The sequence below is a fragment of the Anneissia japonica genome, unplaced genomic scaffold (assembly GCF_011630105.1).
Source record: "Anneissia japonica isolate Jap-2015-1 unplaced genomic scaffold, ASM1163010v1 scaffold11144_len554210_cov170, whole genome shotgun sequence".
NCBI lineage: Eukaryota > Metazoa > Echinodermata > Crinoidea > Comatulida > Comatulidae > Anneissia > Anneissia japonica.
The window spans coordinates 151464-159528 of NW_022708762.1; positions in this window are offsets into that span (position 1 = coordinate 151464).

The window sequence follows — 8065 nt, forward strand, 5'->3', positions numbered from 1 at the left end:
ACATCACATGCTTAATACAAGATCACTCCACCAAGCGAACATTACGTTCCAGCACTAAAGGGCTTCTTCAAACCCCTAAAGCATTCACACAGTCATATGGCAAATGTGCCTTTTCATTTGCTTCTCCAACCAACTGGAATAACATCCCATTACACATCAAACATGCAACTTCCATCATTACATTTAAATCTCTTCTCAAAAGCCATTTATTTAACTAACTTATGTTATGGTTTATAGAATGGCCCCGAAACTGCTAAATACCGGGATTGTGTCTGGCGGGGGATAGTTTAACTAATTGTAGTTAAGAGTAATATACTGTATTTAAGAGTAGTTAAGCATAGCTTAAGGTAGTTAGGGACGTCCTGGGTACGACATTAAACTCAATCCGGTCGAAGCGTCGGCGTCTAAACTGACAACCCTCTCAAATGTCTTAGTGGCTGCTGAGGGGAGGTGTTTATGGTCACCCAGCAGCAAGAAAAACCAATAGCTGAACAAAGGGCGGATGAGCTCCTCGGAGTCAACGGCCAACCATTAATTAGTTTAAGGAATAGGAGTAGTTTAGTCTCATTTTTATTGTTATTATGATTATTTTTATTTTATTTTATTGTTACTATTTTATTGTTATTTGCTTTTTTTCAGTTGGCCTACATTATTTCTCTGTAAAGCGCATAGGGGCAATGTGCAATATGCGCTATATAAATACAACATTATTATTATTATTATTAAAATCATATTGTTTTCTGTATAATCAACTTTAGAGTAGTACTGTTTTATATTATATATTTCTTTCATAAAATGTATATGGCTAGCACGACGATAAATAAAAGATGCTTCGTTTGTGAGTATACTGATTGTAGACTTACGCTGAGCAAACACTATCAAGTATCTATAGTCACACTTAACAAACAATATAAATCATGTATGATTTTTGTACAATCCGCATTAGAGTAGTACTGTTTTATATATTAGATATTTCTTTTATAATATGTTTGATCTTATTTCAGTAGTAAGTGTATCCCTGACTTTAGAAGAGCTTTCAAACAAGCTAACACGACAGTATTTAAAATTTGTGTAATTTTGACCTTTGACCTCATTTGGTAATGTGACACTTTTTTAACGGCGGATAAGTCCGTAACAGATTTTTTAGGTATAGGTGTAATGGAGAAAAGTGATCAGTGTATAATTAACTTTCTAATGGTACATGAATTAATCAGAATCTTGAAATTCAGAATGGCAGACCTTTCGCGCGTGAATCAGATCACGTGACCAAACTTTTGTTTTCAACCATGCGCCCATATACACCTGTCTTTGAAAAGAGATTGAGTACACGCGAAAGTGCACACGAGACTTAACTCAGCTCTTAGTTTTAGCAACGCATCTCATTTAAACTGTTGCTTTTCACATATAAATCATTAAATAATAAATCACCCTCATACATATCCAACCTGATTAAACTTCGCTCCACCACTTGTTCTAGAGCTTTAATATCTACATCTAGATTATTATTATTATTATTATTATTATTATTATTATTATTATTATTGTTATTATTATTATTATTATTATTATTATTATTTATTATTATTATTACCGCCGCCACTGTATTCTGCTTTGTTACGTGGCTAGGCACTGTTGCACTATAGAAACAAAGCTACTGTAGTGGGTAAAACATCAAAACAAACCGCTAGGTTGCAGTTCTTTCACATAATAATCAGCCTCCTCTCGAATAAATGTTGACAGTTTTAAAACTTCTTAAACTTATTTATTTGTAAATTGTATTGTAAAATAACTTTACAAAACGCCTTGGTAAATATTCCTTTAATTAAAAGTAAAAATACTAGATTAATGTTTATACATAATGAGGGGGGGGGGGTAGGATGACAAACATGGTTTTGTCTTTTACAAATCATGTGTTGTTAGATAAACTTTCGTCTATTAGAAGACATGATTTGTCCCTTACAAACATGGTTTTGTATGAAAAAACAGGTAGTATTTTGTTTGGCTCCCCGTATCCAGAACAGTTTGCTTTAATACACGATAATTCTCTTTACTGATTTATGAACACAACGCTTTTCACGAATTTTCAACTTGAACTAGCTACAAACTAAAAATACATCTGAGCACTTCCATGAAATGCTAAATTTACATTTTTGCCTTAATATGCTTAAACAAAGTACCAGGATCGTATGTTATATTTTGAATAGACCCTCTAGTTTCCTAAAGACTTACTAGATTTAAGTTTAGGGATATGTTTGTGTTTAGTTACGGTACTTTGTAATGCGCTACAGTCCATTGTTCCTAAATAAATGCAAATGTGCTAACCCCTATAAAACATTTCCAAATCCAATTCTAATACAGTCGAGTCCGCCAAAGTTGACTCTGTTTAAGTCAAAAATTCAGTCGAATCTTTGAAAAATTCCCAATTCTTTCCTATGTATTACTGTGTAAATTGTTTGTTTAATTCGAATTTTTATAAGTCGAATTTCGGCTATATCGACGGAAATTTCCAGTCCGGATAGGCTGATATTAAAGTAATTTCAACCACACAAGTCGAAGTTCCAAATTTTGTAGCGCACGTGGGAAAATACACAGCCGTGAAAAAAATACAAAGTTCAATCCTTGTTGTACGGCAACAAGTTAGCCAAGTCAAAACTAACATCTCGGACAGCGCGATGTGGAACTTGGGTCACACGATCGTATGACGTAAGTTGCAGTCTATACTCTCACAATTATACAGACACCCCTCCGGACCGGCTCCAATGTTCAGTTTGTCGTCCAGTTCAGTTTATAGAACTTGTATTGAACCCATTTTGAACAAGATTGTTGTAGTCGGGCCTAGCTATTTAATTAATTTATCAAAGCCCTGAATTCTTTTGACTAGGCCTAGCCTAGCCTACGCAAATTCAACACATTATTTAATAATACGTACAGTTGTTTTGCTGTACTGCTCAGAAAATTTAATTATTACCAATTTTTGTGTCCGAACCACAAGGTTCGATGTTTAGCGAACCGCAATGTTCGATGTTTTGCTCGCTGTTGAGCGCTCGCTGTTTTTTTTTTTTTTTTTTTTTTTTTTTTTTTGGCATTAAATGGTTATCCTGAAATTTTACCTACGTCTTATCATTCCTCATTTATGTCAATCTAAGAGTGACAAATACAACACTGGCGACGAGGCAGATTTAGAAACCCTTGCCCTAGAAGTACGCATGTGAGTTGGCCATTAGCTTAACTCTTTTCATAGCATTGAAGAGAGTAAGTGCAGCCGTTCGTTGGGAATCCGTACCTTCATAGTTCGTCGGCGTGGTGTCCTGCAATACACAGCACGGAGTGCACTTGACTGCTACATAGCAACCACATAGCAACGGCAGAAAGCTAACGGTAGGCTAGCTTAGGAAGACCCATCTATAGATAGGACGCTACGTAGGCCTAGTATGGCTACAGCTATAGGAAATATTGATGTATTTGATGGAAGCGTGGAGTCATGGGACGTATACAAGGAACGGTTATATTATTTTGCTAATGATATAGAAAATGTAAAGAAGTTCCCTGCTCTACTCAGTTTGATAGGTGGACAGACATATGCATTGTTACGTGATTTAACAGCTCCAGATCGTCCAGCCACTAAAACCTACAATCAGTTAACACAGATTTTGCAAGAACATTTTGTTCCAAACCAAATTGGGATAGCAGAAAGTTTCAGGTTCCACAAGCGGGATCAGGGAGATCATGAGAACAATGCGGCTCTACGTAAATTAAGTGAATGGTGCGAGTTTGGCAATACACTATCCGATACATTAAGAGACAGGCTGCTGTGTGGTCTACGGAATGAGACTATACAAAAACGGCTGTTATCAGAATTAAAGTTAACTTACAAGAAGGCCATAGAGATAGCCATTGCTATGGAAACGGTTTCAAAGGACGCTATCGAGCGCCAAAAGCATTCAAACACAGTACACGCGATGTACAACGAACTGCCCAAAGACGATTGTAAGCAAGCCACATAAACAAGGTAAACCCTGTTTTAGATGCAATGGCACTAATCATGATGAGGCTCAGTGCCGTTTTAGAAATGTAACATGTCATAACTGTAAGAAAAGGGGACATGTTCAAAGAGCATGTCCAGGAGCAAAGGCTACAAATGAGCCTCCATTTCGTCATACAAGGAAGTGGTCCAACAGAGGCGCACATTCGCCTGAATATGACTTCGAGGAATACGGGGATGAAGTAATTAATAACGTTGAAATACACAAAGTGAAACGAGATGATGTAATCTGGGTAACACCCACCATAGTTGGACAATCTCTGCAAATGGAATTGGACACAGGCTCAGCGATATCGGTTATTAACAATGCTACTTACAACAAGAACTTTGCTAATCTACGGCTATTTCACTCGGACATTAAACTTAAAACATATCCGGTGAAGTATTGGTACCTATTGGTGTCCTGAAAGTAAAAGTGGAATTAAATCAACAAAGCAAGACGTTGGAATTGTATGTAGTCCAACATGGAGGGCCACCCTTATTCGGTCGAGATTGGCTGCGCAACCTCCAACTTGACTGCAAACAAATAAAGTTGATTGCTCGATGTGAGGACAAGAAGCCAATGGAAACGGTTGAACGTCTGATGACAAAGTATGAGGACATTTTCAGCGAAACCTTGGGTACATTACAGAACATTAAAGCACGAATCAAAGTGAAAGAAAATGCCTCACCGAAATTCTGCAAGGCTAGACCAGTACCGTATGCCATTAAACCTAAAGTCGACAAGGAATTTGATCGATCAGTTGATGCCGGGATTCTGCAGAAAGTGAGCCATAGTGAGTGGGCAACGTCTATAGTCCCCATACCCAAGAAGGATGGTTCTATCCGTATGTGTGGGGATTTTAAGGTCACCATGAACCCGGTCCTGGACATTGACAAGTACCCATTGCCAAAGATTGAAGACATCTTCGCAGCATTGGCAGGAGGAGAACATTTCACAAAGATAGATCTTCGAAATGCATACTTGCAAATGGAAGTTCGAGAAGAAGATAAGCACTTCTTGACGATAAACACACATCGTGGATTATTTAGATACAATCGACTTGTATTTGGGATCGCTTCAGCACCCGTTATCGGGCGAAATGCCATAGACCAAGTACTTCAGGGAATACCGGGAGTACAATGTATGTTGGATGACATGATCATCACAGGAAAGACGACAAAAGAACACCTTGAAATAGGTCGCGCCCCCAAAAACTCTGCCTGCCCGCCAATTAGTCTGTCGCGCCAAAATTGGTCCAGGCTAAAATCGGTCGGGGGACCGATTTTAGCCGCTAAAATTAGTCCGGGGGACCGATTTTGGCCGGCCAAAATCAGTCATCCTTGGATAACATTGGTCCGGCCTGGAAAAATTTTGACTTAGCCTAAATCGTTCCGCCTACACCTGCTACAGTGCTACACTATACGATTTCGTACTCAACCAATTACAGCACAGTGAGTGCTTACTTATCGGTTCGCATAGATTTTGAGGGAGAAAGCTTTTGGTGGGAAATTAGAAATTGAACGACCAATGAAAATGAAGGCGATGGGTAAAGTCCAATCTTGAGCCTATTTTGCATACATCGCCGTATATAAGGCTACAGCAGCTGTATGCGGAGGAATTCATTTGATAGGCAGAGGCTCGGTTTGGTTAGTACAGTATAGAAGTAAAAGAAAGATTGTGCTTACTTTTTAGTTTCAGGGCGATGTACACCTTACAAGGAAGCTTAATTATTTGACATTTTAGTATTAGTCGATATCCATTAATTAAAACTGCTGAAAATAAGGAAAGAATCATGATCCAACAGCAGGGAATATCGTTGTATACCGTATATTATTCAACACACATTCCCCACACCCACTCTTTCTACTAAATATATAACAGGGTCGGATTTAGAAGTTGGTGTGGTGATTTATTCTTGTCACTGATAAAAAAAATAAATCAAAATAAGAGAAAAAGAAATAATTGGTTGCCTAATACGCCTCAGAGGTTATTTTCGGTCGTCCAGAGAGTAAAGTACTGGAAAACACTGCTGTAGGAAACAACTATATACATGGTCATGTATCTCTCTATACAATAATAATAATAATAATCTCCACCCAGGTTCTTTCAGCTACAAACAAAATGAAACAGAAAGCAACAAAATATATGGAATCCAATATAAAATACACTATTTTTTAATACTACTGCTCACTCGTAAAACTCAATACTAACTACACTGCTCTGCCAGCACACATACTCAGGTTATTCACTCACTCCAACCACAAAACCTACTTGTCTATCAGTTGTCATGGAAACCTAGGTATTTTGAGTATGGTATGTAAATAATTCGAACAAAACCACAATGCTAGACAGCAACTGCAACTTTATTTCGTAATTCGTTTGAAATAATGTGAGATCCCACCGGCGCATGCGCAATCAGTTCGCTGTACGCATGTGTTTTCCGACACTCTACAGTGTTGACAGTCTTGACGACATTATTATCATTTTGGTGAAGTTTTCTTGAATCATCTACATTATGGACGGTGATCCTAGATATAATGATGATAGTCGTAATAAACGACATATTGTCGGTTGTTTCGATAACACGACAAAAATAGGCCTGGGCAAACCACCGCTGACGACGGTGCAAAGCTTTCTCGACGTGGTACTGATGATGATGATGCTACTGCTCGACCTAAAACCACGCACGATAAGCGGGCTGGGAAAGGCAAATCGTCAAAAACAAAACGTAAGCCTCACATACAGATTACCACCAGGCTTGATAAACTTGAAAACCTGGTTGCCGAATCGATTGCAGAAAATAAAAATATTAAGGCGATGATGATAGCTCTTATGCCTAGGCCTAGATCAACATCAACAATCAATCAGTGTGCCTATGCTGATGATGAAGAGATCATTGATCCAAACCCAGGTACTAGTGTATGGGATGATTGTATTGATCCACAAGTCAACATATCACATCCAACAGTTATTGGTGACGGTACTACTAGTAGTACTGATCATGATGGTGAAGGTGAGTTATCTGCCCACCAAGCTACTACTGATAATGACAACCAATGTAGACCAGGCTATAATTGAGATAGGTGCCACTTGGAGAGGTAGAAATTCTCATATGGTTTTTCTAGACCAGTTTTTTATGGGGAATCAGAATATGTCAGGTAAAAGGGGCGTAACCTGAGAACTTTTGCGTGAGGGCGCTTTTTTCAAAATGGCCGCTAAAATCCAATAAACTACATATATATAGGTAAAATAAGCACAAAAGAGGTAGGTTTGAACAATTTTTGAATATGTAATGATAGGAGTAAAGTATAATTAACTAAAGTTATTAATGTGAAGATGTCGAGAGGCAATTGAGGGCGCTTTTTAAAATGGCCGCCAAAATTAAAGAACAGCTTAACAGCAGCTTAAATACCCTAAATAAATTTGGTTAAATTTTACAAAACATGAATGTAATAACTGCTGTTGACTTTTTAAACCCTAAATAACATATTTTAGGGTGGTAGAGCTAACTCACTTTTGGAAATGTAAGTAAAAATGCCCCTTTATATTAGTCCTTTTCTGTTTACAAGAATGGAAAATATCACCAGAATCCTAAAAAAAATCCAGCTTTCTTACAAATATCCGGTTGTTTTTCATTATTTTTGTTTACTACACAATGTATTCCAGAGGACCACACAATTAACTACCATAATTTACATGTATAAAGGCATTAATTCCTTTATTACATAATTGTCCTTTACTGTGTAACCCTATGTTGAACAATAATCTTCATGTATTGCTAATCACACTGCAATCTGAAAGTCTTCGTCTTTATTATAAACAGTTTTAGCGATTAAATTTCATCAAGTGCTCAAGGGTCTGCTTGCAAACATGGTGGTAGCAATGATATGTCTGTGATCTTGCTTGATTTCACATCTTGCTTGATTTACACTGTTCCCCTTAACTCCATGCCAGTCTTCAAGTTCCTCAGATATCTTTTGTGACAGAACACCTATAACTTTAAAGTTATCAGAAAGTGTCAAGAAAACTTTGCCTTTGAC